A 17,406-nucleotide genomic window follows, 5' to 3' on the forward strand; every position below is an offset into this window, starting at 1 on the left:
TCCCGGCAACACCTTGATCTCAACCCAGTAAAATCCATCAGCCTTATGATCTTCAGAAGGTAATTATAAATATATGTGATTTTAAACCACTAAAAGTGTGGTAATTTGTTATAGCCACGAAACTAATACAGCCACTAAGATTTGGTATAATGGTAAACAAGAGATAATAGACATATTCAGTCCTAAAAACATGACATTTCCTAAAACAACAACAAACACTAAAAAAAAAAAATCCCATTTTATTTAACTCAATGTATAAAAAAGTAATTTAATTTGATATCTTAACCCTTCCATAAACTCATGATTACTCTATTCTTCCCCTGAATCAACTAATGCTTCTATTCGAATCAGCATGGTAGAACAAACACAAGAGCCTGTCAAACAATTCTTTTTCTTTCAAAAGTACCCAACTAAAGGAGGCATGCAAATTATTGGCTGGAGTTTATATGGCCTGCACACACAGATACAGTGTTAGTGAAGACTAAGGAATTATACTCCCATTTGACCTTTTTAATTTCCTTAATTAAAGTGGAATAATCTTTAAAATTCCTCTGAGTATGCAAAAGAAACATGAGCTAAATTTGGAAGGTATAACTCTCTACTTTTCTTAGGAGTAATTTCCTCACTAAAAGAAGTGAGGCTAAATCTAACTGCCATGTCACTGAAAGAGTTAATTTATGAACCAAATGCCTCCCGAAACACAAGACCTTCACTTCACCCTTTAAATAAAAGTCCTCAACAAACTCAAGAGTGATATTGTTACATAAATTCATATGTATATGATAATTTCCCCATGATAAAATATATCACTTACCAGATACAAAACTAGCCTAATTTTATTCATTCAAGGACATGCCCACATTCCACTCTGGTCAGTTAGAATACTTGTGAGTCAGTATATCTTCAGTTACCATGAGCAAGAGGTCGGTTACAAAAGAATGTGGCTTTGCCATTCAAACATACACAAGTACTCTATTGTCTACATTAGATTCAAAGATTTCAAAATTTTTAAAAAACTGAAATAGATAAGCAAAAGTTCCATAATCTATAAAATAAGGACTAAAGATTAATTTAAAAGAAATTATATATCTAAGGAACATAAAGTTCAATTAACCTAAGTCTCTATAATAATGCATCAGGAATTCAAGGGTTCTTTATTTATAAGGTACATTCCTTCAACTATCACACCTCCTTCTTTAAATAATAGAAGCATAAAGAAAGAAAAAACTACAATAACTAACATAACCGGGAAATAAGATATTCCACATGGATGAATCTAAAATAAGCAATTTCTGCCACATACACACCTGAAATCATTTCTGACAGAAATCTTTCTAGGAGGTATTACTGATTTCCCTACTTTCTTAAGCAGAGTACACTCAATATAAATTAACTTATTATTTTCAATATGCTCTAGGAGAATTCTTTCCCAAGTCAATACAGAGATTTTCACTTAATTCTCAAAAATAAGAGAAATTCCATTCAAAACAATAACAGCAGTTTATTTATTGCACAAGAGAAGACGCTTTACAGAATATTTTAATTGTGGCTTTTCTCCTTTAAAGATCCCACACAGAAAGCTCTGACTTCGCACACCTAGCTCGGGGGTTCTCTATGGCAGTCTCAGTCTCAGACTCTCCCTGTCTCAAATAAATAAAATCTTTAAAAAGATGGGGAAAAAAAAATGGCAAGGCAGGATTCAAAAATCAGGTTGCAGAGTCTGGGCTCTTAATCACTTTGCTATAAACTGTCTTTTAAATGGCTCAGTCGGTTAAGCGTTGGACTCTTGATCTCAGTTCAAGGTCATGAGTTCAAACCCCGCATTGGGCTCCACACCCAAACTGTCTTTTGACTAAATCCAATTGCTCTTTTTAAAAACTTATTGTTGGGGTGCCTGGGTGGCTCAGTCGTTAAGCATCTGCCTTCGGCTCAGGTCATGATCCCCAGGGTCCTGGGATCTAGCCCCGCATCAGGCTCCCTGCTTGGCTGGAAGCCTGCTTCTCCCTCTCCCTCTGCCCCTGCTTGTGTTCCCTCTCTCGCTGTGCCTCTGTCAAATAAATTAATAAATAAAAATAAAAACTTATTGTCAAGAGAACTAACTTCATATCAACATAACTTTTTAAATGTTACCAGCTGATCATAATGATCAACATCTGTCTTAACTTGCTTGTTTGTCCATGAATCAAGATGGCTTCTTTATTTCTGGTTGGTCAAGGAAGAATGTAGAAAGACACTGCCCTGTGGACCTTGTCTAGATCCTTATTCAAACAAATTGCGAATCCATGAGACACTTCAGGAAATCTGAACATTGACAGAATATTTGATGATATTAAGGAATTGCGTTAAATTTTTAGGGGTGATAACATCACTAAGATTTTTTTCAAGTGCTTAGTGTTTAATGATAAATACTTAAGTATTTATGTTTGAAATTATATGATCTCTACAATTTGCTTCCAAATTACTCAGTGGGAGGGTTTGGAGGGGAATACAGTGAAACAATATGGCCATGTGTTGCTGGGCGATGAGTCCATGAAGAGTTATTATACTTGAGAATTTGAAAGTTTCTACAATAAAGAACATGGCTAAAATGTTCTAACAGTTACTGCTGTATATAATTATTTGTTTGTAAAATAATTTGCACTGAATGGCTCTTTTCTTTATTATTTCAGCAGAATGTTTTTGGATGTGCTTGATGTTAGGGAAACATCTCTCTGAATAGGAAAGAATAGGCCTGCATTCATGGTGCTCACATTCTGGCAGGAAATATATTCAACAGGTAACTCCAAGTCAGATGAGCATTGTGAAAGGTGATCTGCCCTCTGAAGAAGGGAAATCAAAGTGCAAGCTAGAGGTTAAATGAGTTTGCCAAGCAGAAAGGGGAGGGAGAGAGGAGTATGCCAGACAGCGCCAGTGACAGCAGGGAGAAGCAATGCACAACAGCCTTGTCTGAGGAAAAGAGAGTTTAGAATGGTTGTAGCTTTCTCAACCGGAGTTACCAAGAGAATTAGTCCTAATGCCCTGACATTAAGGCAACGGATTCACATCTCTCCTATGCTTGTAGGATGGCATGGTTATGAATCACCTTTAGGAAAATTAACAAAATAGTCTCTCAAATCATTTTCTGTGGTTCTGATAAGGAACTCTGGTTGAGAAAATCACTTTATTTTCAGTCCTTTAAGACAAATAACTGTACCAGTTCACTTCCCAGTGCAAAGATGTTATGAATGCTATAATTAAGCACCTAGTCATTGGAACCAATTCAAATAGTTCACTCATTACCAATTAAGGAAAAGATGTCAAAGCTGTTTATTCCAACTGCAACTGATCTAACTTTTTATAATGTAAACCATACATGTTTCTGAGCACACTAAAGCGAGAGGTTTCTTTCCAATAAAAGTTTCTTTCAAATGAGATTTGCACTAGCTTTCGAATTGACATTTTCAAGTAAAATGAAATACAGTTTTCAGCCAACTTTCAAAATGCGTTGTTCCTGTCAGTTACTTAGGAGAATAACAAGAATATTCAGGACACATAGGAATATTGTTTTAAGGAATCCTATCCTAGCTTAGTAACATAACATATCCCTTTTAACTTCAAAGTATGTGAAAAATATATGGTGCATGATCAGCCCTATTCTTTAAAGCTAATACAAAAATGTGTCCTGGGTTTTCTGCCAGAATCCTCAAGTAAGGTTAACAAATTAATGTTTTCCCCTAAATGAGAATTTGAAACAAAAATAAATACTGTTATGTTTGAATACAAGTAAACTGTAACTGTTGAAACTTTTAGCATCTTAGACTTATGCATCTCCCAAAAAAAGAAATATTTCTACTCTCCATAGCATTTAAATTTTTAAATCTAGTGTAGAGACATTTTTAGGCCCACTTTGCAACAACTCAAGAAATAACAGTTTGAAACTTGCACGACACCCTAAAGGAACAGGAACTGTCCTGGAAGAAGAGGGAGTGGACAATTGGCAACACCAAGCTCCTAAGTATGCCCATGTACATTCCCAACAAGACTGGCCAAGGATAGAGAAATACTTGACACAATGAGGTAATTAATGCATATTCAATTCCCAAAGGACAAAAGACGAGTTAAGTACTGCTGTAATGTTATGCTCCGTAAACACACACAAAGAAGTTTACTATTTCTTTACTCTGCTTTTTTAAATTGTCGGCTATTAACTCTGCTTGTATATATTCGGCTAGCACGGTTTCCTTTCCATTCAAGTGTCAATCCCAGGACGAAACGTCTTCCTTAACTGAGAAATCAAATCTGAAGAAACTATTGACTTTGTAGGAACGGATGCAATGATTTCAGGTACTGGCTTATTTTAACCTTTTGCTGTCATTTCGGTAACAGCACCCTTCAAATGCATAGCATTCTGCGGGGTGCATGAATCCCGCAAATCACATTCCATTTGCAGGCGGTGGCCGCACACAGCACTGAGTCATTCAAGGACCCGACTCCACCCTACACCTTATCCCCGCTTTCACTTCCAGCAGGACCAGTTCCACCAGGCCCCAACCTCTCCCTCGGAAGACACAGGGCTCCACTACAGAGGGGTGGTACAATAATCGGGGCTGACAGCAGGCTTTTCGCTACCGCCCTTTGGGACAGACTCAAAACTTTCGTCCCTGAGCTTCAGCTGCAGGACCGCAATACGTAAGCCTCGGACCCACAGCAGCCGCTGAGCCGGCTGCGTCCTCCCCCACCCCCTTCTCCTCTACAGCTCTCTCAGGCAGACCCCCCGCACACACACGCTGCGCACGCGCGCGCACGCGCCCTCCACCCGGTGGGCCCAGAGGTCCACAGAAGGTGGGAAGGGTTAGGGTAGGAGCTGACAGCGGCTATGGCAGGCTGCGCCCGGAAGTTTTCTCACCTCAGTAAACGGGTCCATCGCCCTGGACTTCGTGTGTCGATTGCGAGACGACGGAAACGGTGGTTCAAATTCAGAAAAAGAAAAGAAGTGAGTCTCGGTTCAGTGTGTCCCTTGGAGAAAACCAGAAGGCCGGCGGGAGGGGGGAGGACTCTCCCAAACTACACTCCTCTACCCCTCAGTCTCCTGTATCAGATTCGGCCTCCTGCGGCCGTTCAAATTTGAATTTCAGCGCCTGTACAGCGCGCCTGCGCGCGGGGCGGAGCGGGACACGCCTCTGCCCGCCCCGGCTCTCGGTCACGTGGCCTTGCGGGGCCGCGGGGGTTCCCGTCGGTAGCCGGCCATCTCTCGGTCACACCCCAGCTCCAGAGGCCGGAATGCGGCGGGAGGTGCGGCGCTCCCGACACTCCAGCCGCCTCGGGGCTCGAAGCTCCACCCCAACGCTCGCACAGCCACCCTGTTTAAGCTGATCCCTTGGGACCCGCGGTGCTTGGACTTTCCCGCCTTCCGTCGTTCCTTAATATAGAATTAACAGCCCTTGTGTTTGAAATCCCACGGGCCTGGTGGACTTCTGTAGCTTTCCGCCCGCCCCTACGTCGCCCTAATGGGGACTGGGGGCTTGGTCTTCATGAGGGGTTGTTGTACTGTGGGTCCCCGGATATTTGGGGCTAATGATCCACCTCGGGCGCTAGAGCCCTTCCTCTTTGGGAAAGTAAGGCTAATATTAACAGACTGTGAAGAGTTCATACTCAAAACTCCTGTGGTGCCTTTCTATTTTAAATCCCATCCCAATTTAAACACTGTTAGAGCTGGAAGGATGAAGAAGCCATCCACCTTCATGATTTTACAGCCGAGAGTGGGGAGACCCTGAGACAAAGAACTCTTGTCCGGCAGAAATGAAAATCCCATTCTCAGCTCGTGGTCTCTTTCCCACCACGAGAACAAGCTGTGTCTCACGATTGTTCTTTACTCAGAATTGTAAAATACGTTATGTAATTACTGTATCAGATTCATTTCTTCTTCAGCAAGTCTATGCTAGGACTTGGAAAGACAACAGTTCTTGACTTGTTCAGCTGAAAAGCAGCACCATGTAGATGAAGGAGTGGCTGCCTAACGGCTGAACAAACCAAAACTATTCTCCCAAGTAAGATGTTTTGGTATATTTAATAACCTTTCCATCTTAGCAGTCAGTAGACATTACAAAAAGTATTTCACGAATAATATCTCTAATTTGAATTTTGATGCTATAGGTTGTAATACAAAGAATTCCGAGTGTGGAGTAGAGGAAATTGCTTGGAATTTTGGCTCCACAAGGACCATGTGACCTTAGGCAAATCATTTAACCCACTATTTTAAAACCTTTTGAAAATACAGTTAAAGCTGACCCTGTACGTAGAAAAATGCCCATTTAATCATAAAGTATTTGACACAGAATTTGATAAAGTTCATGGTCACCAAGTTAGCAACTTATGGTTTAGCTTCTCTGGATTTTAGTTTACTCATCTGTAAAACAGGAATAATCAACCGCCCTGTATTCCTCAGAGTTGTTAGGAGGATAAGACGAAAAACTGAAACAGAACCAGAAGTATTCTGTAATAAGCCACTACTCAAGTGTTTGGTGTATCAAATTATTAATATTTAACTCAAAATATGCTACTTATGAACCAAAGAGGAAGAGGTGTTTGCATTTTTTTTTCACTGCTAAGCAGGAAAGGCGTGTGTATGTGTGTTGGAGGGGAGGGAGAAGAGTGTTTTAAACAACATTGGAAAAGAAATAATTAGAAATTCATGTAGACTGTGTGCCTTCCCGCTTTGGCTTCTGTGAGCCTTAGGTTCTTTATAACCAGATTCTAGTCAAGACTAAAAGAGATGCATAAAGCACATAGTGCAATAGAACTACTCCAAATATTTAGTTTCTCTTCCTTCATAATCCCCTTATATGTTTGGTCTTTACCCTGATAATGATGACGGTGAAGATGATAGCAACCACCAAAACAGTAGCTACAGCATGTTAAACACCTCCCAGCTGCCAGAAACTGTGCTAGATACTCAAGTCTACTCTTCCTCAGGTCTACAGCCATTGTCACCTAACATGTCTCCTTTTCTCCATTCTTACCCCCTGGTCCCTGGTACTTCATTCTTCAGTTTATAAGCTGGAATTACTTTTCTCCTTTAAATCTTGTGTTATCAAATATTTCCAGTTTACAAAAAAATAGTAAATAAGACATAACCATGTACCCACCACCTAGCTTAAAGAGATACATAATTTTATTCTTGAAGTCTCCTGTGTGTCCCTTCTTAATTCCATTCACCTTCTGCTCCCTGAGGGTAAAACTATCCTGATTTTAATGTTTACCATTCCCGTGAAATTTATGTACTTTCATTACATCTACATATATATCCCTAACAATATATTGTGATCTACATAAACTTTTTTTACTTTATGTATCTTTCTTCAATTATTTATTTTTCTGCTTCATATTCTTTTTATGAGATTCATCGTCACTAATAGCTGCATTTCATTCATTTTCAGGGCTGTATTGTATTGTATGAATATACTTGCAATTTATGTATCCATTATCCTGTTAATGGATGTTTAGCTCATTAACAATATTTCATTCCAAAGATTCCATGAGGCTATAAATAATTTTATGTATCCTTATATACACATGCAAAATTTTATCTACAGTAATGTACCTAGGAATTATTTTGATAAATATATTTCAATATTACTGCCAGATATTAACAATAAATTTACTCTTCAAAATGATTGTCACAATTTTTACTTCAGTCAGCAGTACATGAGCACTCCTGCTACTGCCCGTGCCTCCCTAACACATGGATACTTTTTAGATTTTGCCATTCCTGTCTGCTTGCACTTCTCTTACTCCTGAACTTGAGCATTATTTCATGTGTTTATTGGCCTTTTGGTTTTCCTTTTCTGTGAATTTCAACTCTATATCCTTTGCCTATTTTTCCATGCAGTTATTTAGTTTTTTCTTATTGATTCATGGACTTTTTGTTGTTTGTTTACTGTTTTCTGGAAAAATAAGTATTTTTAGCTTGAAATTATTTTTTCGTAGTTTATGGTTTATCTTTTCACCTTAGGATGTTTTGGATGTACAGAAATGTTTAATATTAATGTAATTAGATATATGTATATTTTCCTTTAGAGATTGTGCTTTTTATGTCTCAAGAAATCCTTCCCTACTCTGGGGTTATAAAGATGTTTTCCCATATTTTCTACTAAAAAGTATTGTTTTCATCATTTCATCTTTAAATTATCTGGTTTGATGTTTTTATTTGGATAACCAAATGTCTTAGCAGCACTTATTTGTCCATTTTTTCCCCACTGACCTGTAAAGCCACTTTTGTAATATATCAACTTTTTATGTATATCTAGGTCTATCTTGGAGCTCTTTATTCTGTTCTGGTTCATTTGTCTATTCTTCTCCCCATATCAAACTGTCTTAATTATAAGTGTTGATATCTGGTAGGCAAGTTAAAAATTAAATTGGCTTGGCTAATTGACTTGGCTAATTTGGCTCCTCGTTTTTACAATTTACGATCAGATTGTCAAACTCCGCAAAGAGAAAAAGAAATCCTCTTGAGATTTTTATTGGAATTGTACTGAATTTGTCACATAATTTGGAGAGAATTGACATCTTTGTAATATTGAGCCTTTCCATTTGTGAACATGGTAGATCTTCATTAATTTAGGCCTACTTCAGTATTTTCTGAAAATGTTTATAATGTACTTCCCTACAAATCTTTAAACTGATTTATTCCTTTGTATTTTTGTTGTTGTTGCTACTTTTACATATGATATCTTTTTAATTGTTTTTAAATCATCACTGGTATGTAGGAACATAACTGATTATTGCAAACCTACTCAACTATCTTATTAGTTTTAGTTATTTATAGAGAAGGATCTTTTTAAAATGTGAATTATGCCGTGCCAATTCCTTATTCAGAACTAGTTCCTGTCTGTCATTGCAATTAGAATAATATCCAAATTCTTTATCATACCTACAAGGCCCTAAATAATGTGGACTCTGTTTTCCTTTTCTAACATAGGCCAAATATCACAGTACTCTCCCTTTTCTTCACTAGGCTCCAGCCTCATAGGCTTTTTTTCTGGACAAAAAAAGACCAAATTCCTTTTTTCTTCAAGAATTTTCCACCTCTTAGACACTCCTCCTCTAGATCTACCCATGTCTGGCTCCTCATTAATTGAGTGTGAGGTAGTACATTCTACCTCCTCAAAGACTTCCCTGATTGGCTGGCCACACCCTTCCTCCCTGCCCCCTCTCCCAGTCTCTTTCCATCCTATCAAGCTGATTTATTTTCTTCATTGCATTTACCACCTATGTGGAATTATTATTATTTTTTTAAGATTTCCTTTATTTTTTTATTTGTCTGAGAGAGGGAGAGCACAAGCAGGGGGAGCAGCAGGCTGAGGGAGAAGCAGGTTCCCCGCTGAGCAAGGAGCCTGACGTGGGACTTGACCCCCGGACCCTGGGATCATGACCTGAGCCCAACGCAAGACGCTCAACTGACTGAGCCACCCAGACATCACTATGTGGAATTCTTTTTGTTATGTATTTATGTTTTTTATCTGTCTCTCCTACTAGAGTGTAAGCTATGGAATGGCAGGAACATGTCTTATTTATAGCTGTAATCTGGCACCTTTTGGGAACATGAGTTCAGTAGATGTTCGTCGAATGAATGAGCATAAAATAACTATTATTCCCATTTTAGAGATAGGGAAACTGAGATACAAAGAGGCTAAGTGATCAGACCATCACCTAATAATTTGAACCAGATCTTCCTGACTTCAAATCCTAGACTGTTTATATTTTTGACATTTCACTTAATTTATTTACTTGGATCACCAAAGACACAATAATGATGTAAATGTGCCCTCGAGCTACATCCATAGGCCTAAAAAATGGCAACCTGCTTTTCTCTTGGAATTGCTGTCTTTAAAAAATATTTTTTTTAACTATTGAAAAGAAATGTATGCTATAATCACATGATTATTAGTAGAATATGCAGTTTGGCTTAAATGATATTAATATTCTAAAAGTCATCAGAACTGTCTTGCCTGTTTTTTGAATGAAAATCTCAACCTCTCAAGTTATTTAGGTAAAGACCACAGTTTATTACATTAACTTAAGAATAGAATAAAGGCTATGTAGATTAAAGGTGACACTTATAAATGAGTATTTGCTCCTTCTAAGATCCTTCCTTTCCAACAAAGGAAATAATAATCATATCTTTCACAGGTAAAATTGATGGGGGGCTAAAAACACAAGCATTTGAAAGCATTTACTCAATAAAGACACTCCAAATGTTATATATTTACAGTTAATTTTTTAAAATACATTCACACTCATTCTCATTTCATTCACAAAATGATACAATGATGTAAATATTCTTATTTTTACAGGGAGAGAAAAGGCCAAGGTCTAACCGCAAGGCAGTGGCAAGAGGGATTAAAGTCAAGTTCTCTACTTCAGGTTATTTGGCTGAAGGGCCACTTCTTTTACACATTTATTATAATGAAGAAATAAGAACCATCAAAGGATGTTGTATACATGTTACTGGAAAGGGCTGTTTTATTTGTTATGACCTCTGCTATTAATCGTCCCCAGCATCACATTTTAATGGTTCTTAGCATCATATTTTTTTTCTAATTTAATCAATGAAAGTATTTCATATTCCAAAGTGAGGGAAAACAAATTATGCTTTCTGAAAAAATTGTATTATTCTTAAAACGCAATGTAACTACAGTCATACTAGTCTCAAAATTTATACAGCTTTAATCTCCCTTTTACTTTCTCAAATGGCGAGTAAGGGTATTAAGAGAATTCATATTTAAAGGACTACAGTAAATCCTTTCATAAGGAGGAACAATTCTTTTGTGTACTTATCACACTATAATTTATATATTGATAGGTTTATTTTTCATATCTAGATTTTTCTAAAGCTATATTCACAGAGCCTATTTTTAGATGTTTAATGATCCATATTAAAAGCAGTTCTTTTTTTTTTTTTTTAAAGATTTTATTTATTTATTCAACAGAGATCGAGACAGCCAGCGAGAGAGGGAACACAAGCAGGGGGAGTGGGAGAGGAAGAAGCAGGCTCATAGCGGAAGAGCCTGATGTGGGGCTCGATCCCATAACGCCAGGATCACGCCCTGAGCCGAAGGCAGACGCTTAACCGCTGTGCCACCCAGGTGCCCCAAGAAAAGCAGTTCTTAAATATTACAGAGTAGCAGAAGCCAATGTTTCTTAAACATCAAAGCCTCTCTATTGAATATCAAAAATCAAATCTTCTTAAAATGCATGTCAGAAGAAGATTCATTGTACTCCATTGATGTCTGTCATGTACTTCTTTATCTTCCAAACACTTTAAAAATTTCTCTTCACATACTACTTTTAGACCATGGTTCTTCTACTCTCTCATTAATGCTTCAAATTTTGGCATTTGTGACATCCACTTTCACACCCCACGTGCTTGCTTCTCTCAGTCAGACACCATCCTGGTCTTCCTCGGCACCATTCAGGCCTGACATGTAACAGGTCATCGAGAAATGTTTGCTGATGAACACTCAGAGGTTACACACTCCTACACCCTGACCTCACCATTCCTCAAACTTTCCAACTAGACTGACCTCCTCCTCTCTTCTGCTCAGCCATCACGGGCCTTAGTACTCAATTTACACCACTGTATTTTGATATGATTTCAGACTTATAGAAAAGTTGCAAAAGTTTTATACATATACACATAGAAAAAAGCAGAATTCCAGGATGCCTTTCAACCAGATTCTTAATATATTAACAGCTTACTATATTTACTTTATTCTCATAACCTCTCTCTCTCTCTCTGTACATGCATACATAGAGATACACATATTTACATATATATGTGCATAATCTAAAGTATTTAGGGGTAAAAGGGCATCATGTCTACCAGCTAATCTTAAACAGGTCAGAAAAAAACATATGTATATACACATATACGTACATATAGTTGTATAGTTATGTATATATCACTCTGTGTGTGTGTGTGTGTATTTGAGAAAATAACTTGTCGGCTGCTCTTCCTCTGTTCCACAATTAAATGACTAAGAACTCTAAATTCTACCCTGAGCTCTCCTACCTACCTACACATACTCCCTGGTTGATTTCATCAGTCCCATTGACTTAAAATACTGACCTTATACTGATGTTTCCTAGATTGATTTATTTCTTTAGCATGATCTCTTTCCTGAGCTCTGAACTCTAATATCCAAGCACCTACTTAAAATCTTGATGTGGACTTCTAACTGGCATATTAAACTTAGCATAACCAAAATAGAATTCCCCACTCAACCTGTTTTTCCCTCATCTTCTTCATTTCTATACATAATACTACTATTCACTCAGTTGCTCAAGCCACAAACCTGGAGTATGTTCATGTCCTTCTTCCTCTCCTCCCCACATACCCAACCTACTGATCAACTCCTCTAAATTTATATGTTGGGTCTTCTACTTCTTTCTCTCTCTTCAGCTCCTATTCCACTCCAAGCCATTATCACCCTCACTTGGCCCACTATAAGCCTCCTATCTGGTTTTCCCACTTCCATTCTCTCTTATCCATCGCCCTCAGAACAGTCAGTACAATCTTTAAAAACAAATAATCCATATTATGTCACTGCCCTGTTTAAAATCAACCAGTGGCTTTTGATTGCATTTTGAATTAAGTCCAAATTCCTTTCACTGGCCCCTGCCTACCTCTGAGATCTTTTCTCCTTCCACTTCCCCCAGCTCACTGGACGCCAATCATGCTGACCTTCATATAGTTCCAGGATCTTGTCAAGATCATTGCCATCTCAGGGCTTTTCATTTACAATCCCCTCCACCTAGAATGCTTGTCTCCCCCACCCCTCCAAATTTACTATGGCTGACTCTTATCCTTCAGATCTCAGCTCCAAAGTCTGTCAAAGAGGCCTTTTCAGACCCCGCCTATGACAAGTCACCATCTAGCATGCTTCCCTGATTTACTGTACTTCATAGCACCTATCTGTATCTGTAATTATACATTGGTTACCTTGATTCTTTGTTGCTCCCACTGTGACATATGTTCCAAGAGAACTGGGACTCTCAACACAGCATCCTTGGTGTATGTACTCAAAGACTGGTTGATGTGTGTACATCATGTTGACATATGTGTGTTTGTACTATGAGGGTAGGTATCATGTCTTCTGCATCATCTTTTTGCCTTGTATGTAGGAGGCACTTAACAAATCGCGGAAGGAGTAAACTAATGCGCATCTTGTTTTTTTCAAAATATAATTAAGACAGGCACATTTTTTTGCCTGATTAAAAAATATCCTTCCTCCTCCAATCATTTACAACAAAACATCCTATCAAAAAAAAAAAATCAGTGTTTCTCAGGATTTCTGTGCTGTTCTATTTTCATTGAGGTGAAAAGGCAGAGGAGATTTCACAAAGCATTCTTTGATGTCTCCCACTTAATGCTTTTCATTCTCCTGAAAAAGACATACTAAAAACATTCCATTCTCTCAATACAGACATCCTGAAAGCATTCAAATGTCACTCAAAATTTTTTTTCAAAAGCACAGAAACCAACTATTCCTTGGATTTTTTTCTCTTTTATGAGTCAAGGAATATTGTTTACAGCTTGTCCTGAGGCTTCTGTTAATGTTTGTTAGAATGGGGTGTTGCAATTAGAGTTCCTCTGTTCTTTTATAATGGCAGACTGCTGCAGATTAATTTTCCTCAACTCGTATTTTCAATGACATAGAATGTTATAAATTGCTTCCAATAAACAGGAAGGAAAGTCAAAACTATATTCTAGAACCTTCTCCTGCCCCTATTCTTTTAAATTCTTATCTAAAATTTAAGTGAATAAATATTATTTTTATGCTCTAATTCCTTTTAGTTACTGAGATAACTTCTTAAGAAATAAAACTTTTTCTCAGTTTCAAGCATAATGTATACTTGACCAGCCCTTAACAATATGAACCTTTTCTATAGAATGTGAAATACTGTAATTATTTGTCTTTCCACTAGCGCTAGCAATACTTAATTAGCAACCTTCTCCAGTCTTCCCCATCTCTTTCTTCCTTTTTCTTAGTCTTTATTACACAACTCCCCCATTCAAAGTAAATGATCAAATCTGTTTAAGTCTTTACAAAGGTGATTGTTGATCTGTTTTCTAAAACAACAACAAAAATGATCCCCTCTTATTACAGAGATGTTTTGACTTCTTTTCAGAAACTCCATGGATTATGAATAGTTTACTATGTAGCATGTACATGAAATATACAGATTAACATATGAGTTAAACAAAAGTTACTGAGCAAATAAGAAAGATAAAAGCTCTTTTTCCATAACATAAAAATCCCACCACACAAAAAAGGATTTCTATCACAATTCCTATTTTTCTATCATCTTTCATATTTAAAATTGAACGGAAGTCATCATTAAAGACATTCAGTAAGCAAAATGATCCACAGTATGATGTTGGTAGTGTACGTAAGAATGACTATAAAAGTAAAATGAAATATAACGTTGTAGTAGGATAACTACAATGACATCCTTAGCTACTGTTGGAAAACCTAAGTTTAGTAAAACTTTAAAAAGAGGGGAGGTGCATCCTTAAAGATAAACATAAATTATTAAAGGCAGTTTTAATAAATTCTTAACTTTATTTTACAATCAGTGCTTTGAAAATGGAGTAGTAATTGATAATCACATCAATTCTTTTGTCTCAATATTAATGGTTTATATAGAAACGGATATAAAGAAAAGTTTCTCAGAAAGATGGAATTGTTCATTGTTCTGGCGGATATGTAAAAACAATGCTGACTCAAAAGCAGCCAAGTGGACAGCTGCAGATGCTGTGCCCAATGGAAATACTGAGCAGGCATAGCACCAATCAATAATTAACAAAGCAGATGTATGAAGCTTGATGAGGATGAATAATTGCATAGGCAGGAATGGTAAAGCGAGCTGAGAACAGTACTAGTTTTGTCAGAAATTAGATAAACTCTTTGTATTCCCAAATTTGTTAGCAAGAGTACTTCAATGCCTAATAGTACACAAAGAATATCTTTTCAAATTGCTTTGATTAAATTGATATGCACCTTTAAAAGCACTTATCACTAAAGATATTTAGAAATGAAAATTATCCACAAGGAAATATTGGTAGGGTGACCATAAAAATAATTTTACAAGTCAAGAATGAAATAATGTTCTAGGTGCATCTAACTACAGGGGTATCAAATTGTTTATTTTTGAATTCTTAAGTTTAATGGAATGTTGAAGAGGGAGGTATACCTTTAGGGCACATCCTTTTCTGAATTTAGTGTGTGTGTATGTGTGTATAAACACTTTCCTAACTAGTCAGTAAGTTTCTGAGGATAATTAACACGTTTTATAATGTACTCTAAAAGCACTAAGCCCAATGCCTTAGTGATAAGGTAAATAAATAATTTTGATTTCTTCGGAATATAATGAAAGTGGACAATATGATTAAATATGCTTTAATAAAAGCATTCAGAATAAATTATTTACATAAATGCTGAATATATGACTTGGAAATATCTTTTAGGAGTCTTTTTTTTTTTTGAGAAATAACAATTCTTAAGTTGCAGTGACTTTAAAACCTGGAAATTTGCAGTGGTAATAGATGCATTTTTATAACAAACTTGGAAGGCAGGTTTCAGAGTTTTAGTTACATAAGGAAGATAGGTGTGTAAGGCTCATTTATAGCCTTTTATTTTCCTTAAGACATGTTGCAGGAATAACTGCCCTTATGAATGCAAGGATTCATGGCTCAAAACTCTATCAAGTGCTCTAACCTGAAGAGTCCATCTTTACATGGCCATTTTATACCATTCTATTTTCTTTGAGTTATCATTGAAAATGCATACTTTCTATTGTCTACTTATTCATTAATTTACAAATATTTATTGAGTACCTACTGTGTGCCAGGCACTATTCTAGATGTTGGGAATATAGCAGTGAACAAGCAAAAATCACTTTACTTATGGAAATTTTATCCTAAGGATGGAGACAAGATAAATCAGTAAAATATTTGCTAAATTAGTGTTGAGTACTAAGGGGAAAAAATGAAGCAGAGAAGTAGGGTAGGAAATCTGAGAAAGAAGTAGAATTTTAAATTGAGTGGCCAGGAAAGGTCTCACTGAGAAGTGACGTTTGGATTAAATCCTGAAAGAGGTGAAGGAGCTAGTCCTTTGGCTGTCTGGGGGAAGAGCATTCCAGGCAGGGGAAATCCCAAATTACAAAGGCCTTGAGGTGAAACAGTGCTTGGCATAGTTGGGAAATATCAAGGAGGCCAATGTGTCTGGAAGAGACCAAGGCAGAGAGTGGGGGGAAATGAGATCAAAGAGATGACAGGAGGCTAGGTCATAAAGGACCTCATAGGTAAGAAGGGAAGCCATTGACGTGTTTTGCATAGAAGAATGACATCTGACTTTTTAACAGGATCACACTGGCCACTGAATTTTGAGAATAAAGTGAAGAGGGTAAAGGTGGAAATATGGAGATCATTTAGGCTATAGCTATAATCCAACAAGAGATGGTGGTGGCTTGAACAGAATGGTGGCAGTGGTGATAGTGAGAAGTGGCTGGATTCTGGATATATTTTGAAGAAAGTATTCACGGGATTTTCAGACAGAATATGATGTAAGGTTATCTACTATTTGTGATAGTTAAAGTTCCACTGTTCCCTCCTAAATGATCAAAAAGTTACAAATTCTCACACATTTTCTGTCATTCCTAGATTATGTTAACATAACTTTTGTTCCGGAGTTTGAAAACATATTTCAATGATTTCTGTTCCTGTCTCAACCTTGAGGAATGGTAAAGAGAAAATGTGGCTCAGAAATTTGACAGTGCCAACACTATCTAATGAGCTCATCCTAAACTGTAAGCTCGGGGAGACTTAGTTCATTTACCTTATGTCCTCAGAACCTTGCACACATTGGGTTCTCAAAAAATGTTGAATGATATAGTCTCTACATTTTCCATGGAATGACAAACAGAAGACAACATCCAGCGATATCAATTGCACAATCATAAATTAAAATTTGTATTTTAGGGGTACCTGGGTGGCTCAGTAGGTTAAGCCGCTGCCTGCTGCTCAGGTCATGATCCCAGAGTCCTGGGATCAAGCCTGCTCAGCGGGGAGCCTACTTCTCCCTCTCATTTTCCCTCTGTGCCCTCTCTCATTCTCTCTCTCAACTAAATAAATAAAATCTTAAATAAAATAAAATTTGAATTTTAGTATTAAGGCTATTAAGCTGGAATACTCAACTGATAAATGTATTTGAGCTTCCTCAAATAATGAAGATGCTCATTAACACCTTTCAACCTAAACTTGTTTGTTTTTTCTAACCTTTAAACTAAAGGACAGAGGAGATTGGCTTTGTAATATACAGCTAGAGCTGTCATGTCACACCTTCTCTCTTGTGAAGCTACCGC

This window comes from Ursus maritimus, unplaced genomic scaffold, assembly GCF_017311325.1.
Source record: "Ursus maritimus isolate PB19 unplaced genomic scaffold, ASM1731132v1 scaffold_3, whole genome shotgun sequence".
Classification (NCBI taxonomy): domain Eukaryota; kingdom Metazoa; phylum Chordata; class Mammalia; order Carnivora; family Ursidae; genus Ursus; species Ursus maritimus.